Source organism: Coturnix japonica, chromosome 5 (assembly GCF_001577835.2).
Source record: "Coturnix japonica isolate 7356 chromosome 5, Coturnix japonica 2.1, whole genome shotgun sequence".
NCBI lineage: Eukaryota > Metazoa > Chordata > Aves > Galliformes > Phasianidae > Coturnix > Coturnix japonica.
In genome coordinates this window covers 16,625,173-16,638,909 of record NC_029520.1, presented here as the reverse complement: position 1 = coordinate 16,638,909, position 13,737 = coordinate 16,625,173, and the positions used below count along the sequence as shown (strand labels likewise).

Sequence of the window (13,737 nt, the reverse complement as noted above, 5' to 3'; positions counted from 1 at the left end):
AGCTCTGATTACCATATTAAGAAGAGAACTGAAACAAACCAATTAAGTTGTTCCACCTCTCTGGTTCGCTGTTCTCAAACTTAAGGAGCAAGCGCTTTGGTCAGAGTAATGGAATGGTGGCTGTGATCTGTACCAGCGCTTTGCTCCTAACAGAGACAGATACAGCCAAGCTGCAGACTGGTAACCATTACTGAGATGGAAAATGTTGTAACACATGCTTTTGGAGTACTGATATTCAGTACTATTTGTTTAGCTGTTATACTCCAATGCAGCCTTCCCTTTAGCTCACATACTTAAAGAAGTCTATAACGCTGTTTGTTTCTAAATCAAATGCCATCAAAGTAGCAAGAAGAGAAAGAAGACAGCAATTGAAATTATCTGCTTTTACTGACCATGAATCATCTGTAATGCAATGGAAAGCACAGCAGTGACAGCAGAGTAGCAAGGTCCTAGGCTGCAGCAAGTGAGAATTGGCTCAAATGCAGCAGCTGTAGGCATGCACACACACACACGTGCAAGATAAAAAAAAGAAGCTGCTTACCTGCAGAAGGCCTCAGGTAGGCAGAGATCTCCAGCAAGATCACCCTGCCTCCACTGCCAACCCTTAAGTGAGAAAGAGCTGGATCAAGGCTCCAGCCCTCCTGGTCACTCAGGTACATTACACACAGATGACCTTGCCTGCATTGGCCCTGCCTTCCTACCAAGTGTTCAATCACTGGTTCAGGCCATGACTTGCATTTCTTCTCCATCATCTATGATAAAAATACTTACCTAAATCACCCACAAGATACAGTTCAGATCAGAGAGTCCCCACCACGCAAAATTCTTAGCTTACTTTTTCAGCAGCTATGCTTTCATACAACGATTTTTGAAAAAGCTCTTTGTGTTTTTCAAAACGTTGCACTTGTATTTCCTAACAAACTCTAACATGCCATTAGAGACTACTGCTACTGCAGGTGTTACAAACAGAACATGTTCTCCCATTTAAAGGGAGCAGCAAATATCTGCAGGGAAAAAAGTGTTTGTCTCAGAGTAGAAACTGCTGAGACTTATTTTCTGGAGCAGGAAGTTAAGGAAAAATGCAATAAAGCCTCATTGTGAGAGCAGCAAAATGGACAAGCTTGCATACAAGCAACTGAATTTCATGTTAAAGTAAATTTCAACTTAAAGAATTCACAAAAAACATTTAGTAGTAATCACAGCCTCAGGAATTAAGGATTTCCGGTACAGCTTCCTATAAATAGTTCACAAATTACTCAATTTGGAAAGGCAAAACATTTCATTACAAATAGCCTGGAAACTGTAACCAAAGCCATTCCTACAATCCTGGTCTCTACTGAGCGTAGTGAGATTATAAAGCCACCAGCGCTCCAGTGGTTTGCTTATGCCTTCGCTGCACACAAAGCAAATTACCAACCAGAAGTCAAAGCTTTAAAACACCAGATGCAGCTGGCTTGGTATTAAAGGGTTATTAGAGCCTCTAGAACAGACCTGTGTGTGACGTAATGCCAGAGATAATTCTCTAATAAAAGACATTTTCTGAACTTGCATATTCATTGGTTTATAATACCTTGGCAAGGCTTACTGGTTCCAACATGAGTGGGAAATAACTGTGACACTGATATTCAAGTCACTAATAGTGCTAGTTGGAATTGGAATGGTGTAAAATGGATTGGCTATGGCTCCTGTTGAGTTATGTCTGATATTCACAGAATCATCTTTTAGAGACTAATAAAGATGCTCTGCACTGCCAGCTGACTGTCTGCAGGCATGTCTAACATCAGTATTAAATGAGAGACGAAGAATGATTCAAAAACAAGATTTACCTCTTCAGGAAAACATTAACTTTTCCCCACATAAGATAAAATATCTCCTCCTTGGGCAAAATTAGGACAGACTCCAGTCATTAACAAAGAACCATATGGATGCTCTGGATTAGAAAAAGCAACTTCAAGCACAGCCTTCAGAGACTCAGATGTGTGAATACCTCTGCTGTACTACTCAGAGGTGTGAAATGTTTAAGTGTCTAAAGAAAAACAAGAAAATAACGTGCAAGACAAGTCAGCTCAGAGAAGTAAAACCCTACTTTGATATCTATGTTACAAAGGGGGAAATTGAGGACTTACAAAGAAGGAAGCATCCAGCTGTGAGGAATGCTACGAGCTCAATGGCATTGCTGGTGTTTGGCTTTAGTTTGTTGTGTGCAGTTTTTTGTCTGGAGCATGGCCTCCAGAATGAAAGACAGAAAACTGAAAGTGAAGATTCCCATCTACCTCCATTTGCCTGGCTGCAGTCAGCACACAAGCTGTGGGGTCTACCTTGGGTAAGAATCAGCAGTGCTAAACACTAGGACTCACTGGCCTGCTAATAGACTTCTGCGTGATGAAAGGCCAGCAGGAGGAACCCAAAGCATTGACTGGGAGATATGCAGGAACAATAAAATAAACATTACACTTCACCTTCTCCTTGAAGTGATGTATGCATTCATAATGATTTCACTATCTGAATTCATTTAAGTTGTTCCCACTAATCAGGAGATAAGTAAACAATACGGTTACGATGCTCCCTGATGTAGTTTCCATGGAAATAAATAGGAAGCATTATTTTCGGAGCAACTGACACATACATTAAACAGCATGTACACAAATAATTAAACCCTCTGTTAAGAAGCTAGTAGCATGCTTCTGTCTCAATACAAAACAAAGTATGCACAAACTTACTGTTAGTAAACACAAATGGTACTGCAAGCTTTAACTGAATCTTTTTGGATGCAAAGTTTCTAGTTTCTGCTTCTAAGAATGCCCAAAACAATACGCGTAAGTTATGAGAGAATAAAAACTGACCCAAAAAGAAGTGCAGATGAAGTAATTAAAGGTTATCAAAGGAATCCAAATGACTTCCCCTTGACAAAAAACATCGCTTTCTGGAACATTTTAACTTCAGTCACAACTTTAGAGTCTGTTTTCATTCACAGGCTAACATTAAATTTCTTGTAATAATACTTCAACTTCCTTTCACAATGATTTCACCGTTTTCACAACACACATACTCTAATGACCAGTACTTCCACCACTATCTGCCATACATAGGTACAGTAAAAACAAAGGAGTAGACATCAAGAGGACATTTAACCTAGACTTCATATGACTTTTACAGATTAAAGTATTTACTTTTATCATGCTTTTGTTAAAATTCATCCTGCATTCATTTTGTTTGCTTTTCTTCCTCATCTCCTACAGGTTCAGATGTAATTTTCTCAACTTCTACAATTATATGTGGTTATACTATAATTTCTGTCTAGGAGTTTAATGTGGGGTAACTGCTGGAAGAGTAATCATTATTATTTTGTCTTCTACATCTTGTTCTGTAGAAAGGTGTGTGTGTATAGCAATTAAGCTTGGGAGTTAATATTAGTAAATTTCCATACATAATTAGTTCTCCATTTCTGAACAAAAACATTTATTTCCTGCATCTCTCAGGGTCACATAAGAATAAATGGCAGGATTTGCTCTCTGCCTAATTATAAATAGAAACACACTCTGCAAGATTGCTTATTGTATTTACGGTTTCTTAAAAGAGCTGTGATAAAGGTAAAAGTAAACTGAAGCCACAGATCTGATTCTTCCACTCTCTGAAATGGAAAGAAATAAATTTGTTGGACTTGTAGTTCCCAGGAAAATATCTACTAATACTGATTTTCCTCCCCAGTTTTAGTTGTCTATCTCACATCTGAAAATTACTGTGTTATTTTTGCATTTAATATCATAGTGCAACTACACGATGTTTAGTGTAATATGTATTATCAGTATTTGTAGCTTCCTGACCTCACCTGTTCTCTAATGACAGAGCCCTATACTGCAAAAAGCTTCAGTCATAACAAAAGACTTTGCAAAGCTTTGGGAAGTTCACATGAATATTTTGTACATTTAATGGCATTGATGATTTCATGATTGATAGTAACTGCAGGTTCCAAACAGCCTTCTGCATGTAAACCAGTTCATTAGGAATACAAGGTTTCAGAAACGGAGACTCCTCTACACTCAGCCATGTTGTAAAGTTTATATCAGCTACTTCCCAGATTTCCTAGCAGTTCTAAAAACAAAGTAGCTGAAAAACGATGGGAAAGGGATTCAATTCACATCTGTGTAGAGAGAGTATCTGACCCACTAAGGAAAACCTAGTTTGCTCATAATCATACTAGCATATCCAAAAAGAAACAAACATGTCTGCATAGGTCCTGAAAGCAGACTGTAACCCACCATTAAGTTTCCCAAGTGCAAAAATCTCTGGTAAAGTTAAAGAGGTTTAGTCTTCCTTAAGACTTACAATTTAAGACTATATTATGGTGTCATCTTGCGCTGTCAGAGCTCTATCCTCCATCAGCTTCCTTAAGGAACATCCTTATCTTGCACAAAACTGCTGTCTTCAGAATTCTGGGTTCTCGTCAGCACATTTAATGAAACACGATCTGTGCACAGAGAGAGCAAAAGAACAATTCTAGTGAGATATAAATTACTCAAAACTTTTAATTCAAGAAAACAGAGTAATTTAAGAAAACAGTGAATTCACTCTAGCTTTGTCAGAGCTTACGCACACGGACTTCAGCAGCGTCACTTTGGGCAAAACTACTGGGATGTCTGCATTAGCAACTCGCAGTAATCTTTCACTGAAGGTTTCAAAGCCCATCCAAACCTCTGGCCTATCTGAACTTTACACAAAGGATTGTGAAAATAGTTAACTACCTAAACAAATTGATGCACACAAAAGGTAATACATTTGATTAGCGTTTTTTCCACTTCTCCTTGCTACGCAAACCCAGCACCACATGCATTATTTGTAGGAAAAAAAAGGTCTAAATAGCCTTACTAAACTGCAGTGCTTGTTGGAAGGTACTTATCTGATGCTCTATAATAAGAATCACTGTCTCCCTTTAATTCAATTGAGTTATTTATACCTGAAAGATGAAATTGTGTCAAAACCAAGAATTACTGTTAATGCACGCGGTACATCTACATGTCAGTTTTGTTATAAAAATGCTGAAGGTTTCACTAACACTTCTACTGATAGGAACAGTAGTAAAACATGGAATCAAACTAGTCAAAAAATCTATACCATTAAACAGTGCAAAGAGCCAAAAAACCTGCCTGAGCTCCACAGTAGGATAAAAAAATCCTGTTGTGTTCCAGAGATGTTAGAGACCACCGACTTTCCTGCATATCATGGCTCACCTACTACACGTACAACCCAAAGGTACAAACCCTGCCACATGCCTGCTGCCTGACAAGAGACAGACGACCAAATAGCTCAAAGGTAAGGGATGTTTATTGCCATTTTTGCCATTTTGAGTCACTTCCTGCTGTTAGATTGAACTTATTTATCAAACCAATATATAAGCAGTGTTCGGAGGAAGTACTCAGTATCTCCTCTGGCCTCGCTTTTCTAAAAGATAACACAAGTTAACTCTTCAGTTATAACTTTCACCTGCGTGTTTCATTTGCAGGGAGTCACAAATATCCTCTAAAAGTAGAAACATGTAATATTCAAAAACTAGAAATATATTCTTTATTGCATCAGCTTAAACTCAGAAGCTATATCTCATCATAAGCTGACCCTAGGGTCAGATCAGTCATACTTGTCTATGCAGGAAAAGAAGCTAACCTAGGAAGAATCGCAACAAAAAAGTTCTCAGTGGTTTCAGCAAAGATGAGATTTCATCATGAACCTTTATTAGAAGAAGGTATCACTCAGAAAACCTCTTCTGAGAAAACCCACAGACTCTACTGCCTCTTGTTGACTCAGCAGCACACAGGTCAAAGCCATTTGATTAAGCAACCAGCAATCAACAAGACCTAGGAAAATCACCTCTGGCGAGGTTTGCAGACAGTTTACAGGTAAAACCAAGAAGGTAGAATTCCTTAACAGAGAATGTGACAAATTTACTCATTTTATTCTGCAAAGAGAAAATTCTTAATTTGTGCATTGGCTTCACTCCCTTTCTTAATTGAACATAACTGCCTTGCATATCTAAGCTCTTCTGTTAACAAGCCCTAAATAGAGCAGACACCACAAAACCAAATCCTTGCTTCCAACAGTCTGACTATTTGCGGGACTTAATGCTCCATATTTGACTGATGTTTTATACAGAGACAGAAGGAGTCACAGGAATTTTTCCCCACCCCTTCCTATGCTGCAAGTCAGTGTAATTGCCCCTGCTGCAGCAGCATCTGCCTTTCCAGATAGTGGAAAACATCCTGCTACATAATTGAATTTTGAGAAAACAAAACAAACCCCAACCACCCAAAAAAACCCAACAACCAAATCCACAGTTCCCCTTCTGGCTTTTTTTTTTCTTTTCTTTTTTTTATTCTCTTCTTCTTTTTTTTTTTTTTTCCTTCATATACAATCAAAACCAAAACAAATAAGCATTCTTCCCAAACACAAACAGCACAATGTGGGGGGGAAAAAAAGCCACAAAAAACCCTTCCATTTCAAAGAAGTTTAGGTACCTTCAAGCTGAATGCATTTATTTGCTCTCCTGCTTTATACATTCATATTATAAGATGCATCCTATAAACACTCAGATTCACATTTCTGTTGTGCCTTCTATATTTATCACGTGAAATTGATGGTCTTGCTATTTAGAGGCTCTTGTTCTAGTTTTACAAGCATGGCATCCAGTTGGCAACACTCTATGCCATAGTGAAAAACATTTTAAAGCTCAGCCCTGAATCCATAACTGTAACGCTGAATGAGAAGTTAAAAAAGAAAAGAAATCTACAAAGACTCACTGAGTCGTAGAATGGCCTGGGTTGAAAAGGACCACAATGATCATCTGGTTTCAAATCCCCCCCTCCGCTATGTGCAGGGTCACCAACCACCAGACCAGGCTGCCCAGAGCCACATCCAGCCTGGCCTTGAATGCCTCCAGGGATGGGGCATCCACAGCCTCCTTGGACAACCTGTTCCAGTGCATCACCTGCCTCTGCGTGAAAAACTTCCTCCTAATCTCTAACCTAAACCTCCCCTGTGTCTCAGTTTCAAGCCATTCCCCCGGGAATGCCCTATAGGATGTATGTAGCAAAAATCATCTTCAAGTGCTTGATAAAACACTGAAATCAACTCCCAAATCGCTTCTTCGGCACACTCACAACGCCTATGATGTCAGAACACGGGACAACACGGTCGCAGTTCTTTTCAATCTCTAATTAACACCAGCTCGCAACTCAACCCCCGCTGCAAGCGCTGACCAATCGAAGCCCTAAAGCATCTGTTAGTCGCAAACCAGCTCTCGGGGCGCACACGCAGCCGCCTCCCGATGCAGCAGCCGGCGCGCCGCACGCAGCTCCCCGGCGGCCCCGCGCTCCGTTACCTACCACGCCGGCCTCGCGCTCTGAGCACCGCCACCTATCCGGCGGCAGCCCCCTATCCGGCAGCACGGCTCGCTGGCGGATCGGCTCCAGGAGAGCGCCGCGAAGCTGTCGCTGACATCCGGCTGGAGCGAACTCGGGGCCGCTCTCTCTTCTAGAGCAGCCTCTCCGAACCGCCCGCTCCTTCCCGGGGGAGCCCAGATGAAGGCGCTCGGCGGGCCCCTCCCCCGCCCGCAGCCCCCCGCCCATCAGTGGGGCCGCCGCTCGCCCTCCGGCTGCGGCGAAGCTCCACACCTCCGCGTCCCATCCTTCCCCGTGGGGCCGGGCTGCCGCACCTCCGCCCGCGCAGCCGGACGAGATGGGAAGCGGCCGAAGGAGAAGCGCGGCGCGGTCTTACCTCCCCTCCCCGGCTCCGCCGCCCCTCCCGGCCTCGCACCTCAGGTGCGGAGGATGCACAAAGACGGAGCCTCTCGCTGCAGCGGGGCGGGGTCGCTGGTCCACCCCGCCTCGCGGAGCTCTCAGCGCACCGCACCGCACCCGCACCGCATCCGCGCCCGCCCGGAGCCTCTATGGGCGCCGAAGCCGTTACAACTTGCCTCGCGCCTCCTCTCCTCCCAGCGGCGCCCCCGGCAGCCACAGACACACAGACACACGTACACACGCGCGCGCCGCCGGCGGCGCAGACCCCTCCGCCAGACAGGGGCGGGGGGAGCAGGTGCCGATAGCGGGAGAGGGGCCGCCCCTCGTGTCCCCCCCCCCCCTCCTTCCGAGCCGGGCGGCTCCGCGGACGCCCCCGGGAAGAGCCGCGATGCCGGCGGGCAGAGGCAGCGCCGACAGAGCTTCCCCTACCCGGGGAAAGCTGCTCCCCTCCTTCTCCCTCGCTCTCCTTCTTTGCAGCGCGGCGGCTGACTGACAGCGCGCCGCTCGGCGGCCGCCCACGCGCATTCTTGTTTCCACTCGCTCGGAGAGAGAGGGAGATGGCGAAGGAGAAAACATGAATGAAAGCGGCAGCCGAGGGGAAGCCGGCGCTGCCGCAGTGAGGCCCCGCCGCCGGACCCGTCCCCCGCCGCCCACCGCGTGCTCTGAGCCCCCCGCGGACGTGGCCCGACTGCAGACGCGGAGCCCTCGGGCGCTCTGTGCCGCCCTGTGCGCGCCGCCGGAGGAAGGGCGACAGCATCCTCCGTGCGCCGCGGCTCCCTACGAGCCTTACGGCGGGGGCGGCCGCTCCTGCCAGCCGCTTTTGGGAGGGAAGCAGGCCGTGGGGAGCGGGCAGGTGGCCCCCAGTGCGGGCTAACCGAGGCTGAGGTTCCTCGTTGATGAACGCCCTTCGCTGACGGCGAGCAGTCTGGTCCGCGCTGACAGAAAACCCAGCACCTGGTACCTGAGTGAGGGATCCCGTCCTGATGTGATAGGAAGGAGGAAAGGATCTCGAAGATATATGTCCCCTTGGTTTTTCCAGTGATAACGTGACTCTATGAGACAGCTGCTTCACAGGGTTGGTCCTCAGATTGGCCATCCCTTACAAGGTTCTAACTCGTTAAGCACATACATCTGAACCCTTGGCTGGAGAGCAGAGATGTCTACATGCTTCGTATTGTTGGCACTGGTTCGTGGCAGGAGCTTTAAGAGTCCGGTTCGTCAGAGTGTTCAGCATGTAGATAGTGGGTGCGCACCACATCAGTGACACAGCTTTTGCCCCATGAGTCTGGAATTGGGTTCTGAGCCATCTCACATCAGTATGCACCCACAAGTTTAATACCTGCCAGAAAACTTATTTCAGACCAAATTGCCCTCTAGATTTAAAAGCCACTTAGGATTCCTATGATTAGTGTCTCAGTTACTTCATTTTTTAAATGTTGCATTCCTGAAAACTGAGTGTGTGACAAAACATGGTCAAGTCCTTTGATATAGAGTAACAAATGCAAGATAATTTAGATGGGTCAGTGCAACTCTGTATGCGTGTTTCTGTTTTATGAGGCTCTTCTCTTCGTGCTAATAGCCCAATATGACTCACCTACAGCACATATCACTGCCACAGCTGTTGTAAACCTTCTTCTGAGTCAGAGAATGACTTTATGACCCAGAATTCTGGCAGTGAGTACTATCCCAGTGATTTTCCCAATTAAGAGAGTCTTGCAAGTCAGTATCAGTGCAGGGTGAATCAGAGTTTGATGCAAGAGGCAAAACTGGACTCTGCTCTCTCCTTCAAAAATTCAGTGGCATCAACTCCTTCTAGAGTTTATAAAGACTCCTGTGGAACAGAGATTTAGCTCTCCTCAGTCCCAAATGCTCCAAGCTACTGTGCCAGCCATCTGCCACTGACTGCTGTGGAGTGCATAGCAAATCTACAGGATGGGCAAGCAGTGGTGAATAGTTGAGGGCTAGCGTGACCCTCAAATGGTTTTGAATACTAAAATTTGGATTCCTCAGGATCCGTCAACTTCTTGCTACGCAGAATCTTCATTTTCAAAAGGAAAGGGACCAACCTTCGTGGTCAGGTATAGTGTTGAGCCATAATGGCATGAAAGAGATTTTTATTTATTTTTTAACTTCATGTTGATAAATGTATCTCAATGTTACAGGTGTAAACTCAGTACAGGCTTTAGTTTTATAGCAAGATAAACTGTAGCAGGAAGGCAGATCAATAGGATGGGAAAGGCATTACAACAAAGGTGTGATGGGAGAAGGTCAAGTACAATGGAAAGGTGCAATAAAGGAAGGGAAGATGATTGCTCACACTTATCAGAAGATTCTAGGTTTGCAGGGGAAAGCTTCACTAAGGAGGGATCTCCAGGAAGAAATCCTTCCCTAGTGGCAGTCAGCCCTTAAATGAGGTCTAAGAATGGTGCAGACAGGCTCCATCCCTCCCAGTTGAACAGGTGAGTTGTCTTCACCTGTGTTCCCAGGGCTGACCAGGTCTTTATTTTATTCATCATTTTAAAAAGGGAAACAGTCCCATTCACAGTGCATCACATAAAATAACACCGTTCCCTGTGGACTTTCATTGTCTTGGGAGAAAGTAACTCTTCATAAATAATGCAATAATTCTGGTTTCCTCTCCCAAATGGCTTATTTCTTTCAAAATAGCAAAGCCTGCTGCATTTGCCTGGCCAAGTTGATAAGTTTGGGTTGCATCCACTTTATTTTACTTTGCAAGTTTAAGGAAACATTACTTCTGCTTCCATTGGGAAGGGGCCAGTGGAACTTGGTAGACTTCTGCTTTTTTTTGCCCTCTCATGAGATCATCAGCATGCATCTTATAAACAGGACAGATCTCATCCCAACTAGAAATGACAGAAAGGAGCCGAGTTCATCACACACCGATGAAAAAACATTTCCATCTTAGCTCAGTAGTGCTTCGTCAGGTATATGATGTCATGCAGAAGACCTTCCCAAATTGTGTAAGGGACAGCTTACATTTGGCCTAAAACTCAGGCTACCTCTACCCATCTTGGTTCTGTCCTGAGGTGAGGCAACAAAGATGTGCAGGAGATGGATATACTGTGTCCAAGTATCTTATCCTCAAACTATCAAAATCAGGTCTTTTGGTCATGAAGGATTTTTTTCTTCTATAAAAAGTTATTCCCCAAACCCTGAAGTATTGCACTCATAGTTATGTTTATTTTGATCTATGTCCCACTAGGTCTCTTGTATTTTTTATGAATATGCTTCTCATATGAAAAGTAGATAAATATTCATGGAACCAGACAGGATGTATCTAAGAATGCTAAGGTAGTGGCTTATGTCAGTACAAAGCTGCTCTCTCCTGTCTTTGAAATACTTTCTTTTATTTCGGAGCCTATGGCTGTTGTATTTGAGCAAATTCTTATTTGCAGCAGCCTAGGACCTTGCTCTTCTGCTGTTATTGCTGTGCATTTCCTCATGTTACATATGTGAAGTTGAAGTTGTTTTTGTGCTGATGGAGTAATCCTTTGTGATAGTACAAACCAGGGTCCATCTGACTGGAGTAAAGCTATGCCAGTAACGTAAAGGGAGTCGCACTACATGGCAATCAGCAGCATAGCCTTAGAGCAATGAAGTCTGCATATGAGATTGTATTAGCAAAGTTTTAGGTAGCAGCTGAGAGATGTGATTTCTCCCATCCATGTGGCACTTGGGAAACTAACTCTGGAGTTGTTTTCCAGTGTAAGAGAGATTAACTGTTGAGAGTTCAGTGGAGAGGTCCGGAAGACTGTCAGAAGCTTGAATGCCTTGTTGCAGAGAGGTTCAGGGAGCTGGTTAGCTTGTGTAACCTGTGGTAGAGTAGGCAAAGGGGAGTTCATAGCATTGTCTTTAACTATGTAACAGACTCTACACAGCAAATAAACAGAAGGCAGCGTTCTTAGGTTGTAAAAAAACCTACCTTCTAGACTTAAAGGAGCTGTGACTATTTTTATGGAGAACTAGATTAAAAACTAGCATAGGCTATCCAGAAAGTCCACAGCAGTTCCATCCTTGGAGATGCTCAGAACTGGACATTGCCCTGAGCAATCTTGTCTGTATTTCAAGTTGGTTCTACTTTTAACAGGAGTTGAGCCATATGACCTCCAGAAGTCACTTTCCATCTGAACTACTCTCTGGCTTTAGAGAGTCTTTGCAATTAGTCTCTGGCAATGTACTGGTATCCTGTTTTCTTTTTTTTCCAAAAAGGGAATATAAAGCATGGAAACAGGAAGAGTTGCTTGAAACAGTGGGGTAGAGATGTCAGGTAGTAGTTAATAAAAAAGAAGAGCTACAATGGAAGCTCTGTGCCAGAAGCTATAGGAAAACCTCTGCAGTGGGTTCTGGTTAAAGGAGGAAGCAAATACATGTGAACCATCTGCAGGAATCTAGCTGTGCTAATGTGAAGATATTTTGTTAAACAGACTAAATTTGAGAGCTTTATTAAGAAAAAAAAGTGCTGCCAGGTAAATTTTTTCCTCTGTTTTTCAGTACTCTCCATGTCTTCCCATCTGACCGCTCTTCTCCGTATCTATGTAATACAAATCAACATAGCTTTACTGAAATGAACTGAACTACGCCACACTTGTTTTGGTTAAATATGAAATTAAAATTAGAGTTGTTTTAGTGCAGTGAAAGTGGTAGGAGCATAAGGGAGAAATGGGACTAAAAATAGTGTTTGGGAAATATATATAGCCAAATGAACAAACAAGATGCAATGAGTCATGTCCAGTGGTTCTTGCAATAAAGGAAAGAAGATCTTCTCTGGGGAAACCAACTGGGAATAGCTTTTGCTTATCTGGAGCTGCCTTCTGGGTGTAGCTTTCTGGCAGTGTCTATTTGCCCTGTAGCCATAGAGTGCACTGACCCTGGCAGGAGAGTATTGGCATTCACAACAGTTGCACTGATGTTATCACAGAATTGGAATTAATTTCTGAATTGACAGCACTCAGGAGAACTCAAAAAAAGAAAAAAAAAATTAAATTAAATTAAAAAAAAAAATAAATGTGCACAACCTGAATCATGGTGATGGTTTGAGTGCCTGCTTCAGAACTGATCTATAACTGGTTGCATGTGATGCTTCACAGCACTTAGATAGATTCAGCAGAGCTCCGAGGGTAAAGAGGAATAGTCTCTGGGCAGAAGTCATGGCAGCACTGGTCCACAGGAAATCATACAGCCAGGGACAGTGTGTGATTAGCACAGAAATCTTCTAGCACAATTAAGGAAATGTGTTTTTAAGTCTTGTGTGTTTGGCAAACACGGAACAAGCATATCCATGGACATTTTATACATGGACAAAGGCTGTACTGGGGAATGTCCTAAAGACATGACAAATACCACTGTCTTAGAGGAATATGCTGCAACACAGTTAACCTTCTACCTGTCTTTTGCAGACTTGTAAGCTGGTGGTGTAGCTTCCCTGAAGCAAAACTAACCACACTGAGTAGAAAGCAGAGGAATAGGGCAGGCTTGCTTTTTGCAGGTTTGAAACCCAAGTTTAAGCAGGACAGCATTGGTCAGGCTGTGTGGCAGCAATCTGGCCATCTCTATTAAATATAAAACTCAACACACAGCAGGGATAAGGGGTTCTGATGACACTATTTCAGCTTTGTTCTCATGGTAACCATTGTGTCATCAGGCTACCATGGTTACTATAATATTCCTTATTTCAAATGTTAAAAAAGGCAGAAGGGGGGAAAAAAAAAGAACAACGCAACTTCTTCCAAAGTTGAGAAAGAGCTGTATTGGTTCAGAATTAAGCAGTCATAAGGAAAAATATTCAGCAGTTGTAGAAAAGCCATTTTGAAATCACAAAGAACTGTTTTAATCAGTAATTGCTGTTTCTGCCGTCCCCGTCAACATATGGTACATGTCCTGGGGTTTCCTCTCTCTCTCATCTTCTCTCACCAGCAGCTATTTTGATGAA

General features: G+C 43.5%; 1 protein-coding gene and 1 long non-coding RNA gene across 6 annotated transcripts in view; both read right to left on the bottom strand.

Annotated features, from left to right (window-relative positions):
* PTPN5 (protein tyrosine phosphatase non-receptor type 5) overlaps positions 1–8,860 on the bottom strand; it is a 71,189-nt gene extending 62,329 nt beyond the window's left edge. The window contains exons 1-2 of one of the 5 annotated variants that reach the window (XM_032445000.1): positions 8,749–8,860; positions 4,327–4,468 (exon numbers count right to left, since the gene is read on the bottom strand). The gene's annotated coding sequence lies outside the window, so the exon portion shown is untranslated. Of the gene's footprint in view, positions 1–4,326; positions 4,469–7,373; positions 7,548–7,764; positions 7,974–8,024; positions 8,049–8,216; positions 8,337–8,748 lie in introns of those variants that run through there. The other 4 variants (XM_032444997.1, XM_032445001.1, XM_032444998.1 and 1 more) reach the window with 4 other exon arrangements.
* Positions 8,861–11,134: 2,274 nt separating this feature from the next.
* On the bottom strand, positions 11,135–13,416 carry LOC116653510. Its single transcript, XR_004307528.1, has 2 exons — positions 13,247–13,416; positions 11,135–11,620 (listed from the first exon to the last, which is right to left on the bottom strand). It is a non-coding gene; the product is annotated as an uncharacterized LOC116653510 (long non-coding RNA).
* Positions 13,417–13,737: the final 321 nt, after the last annotated feature.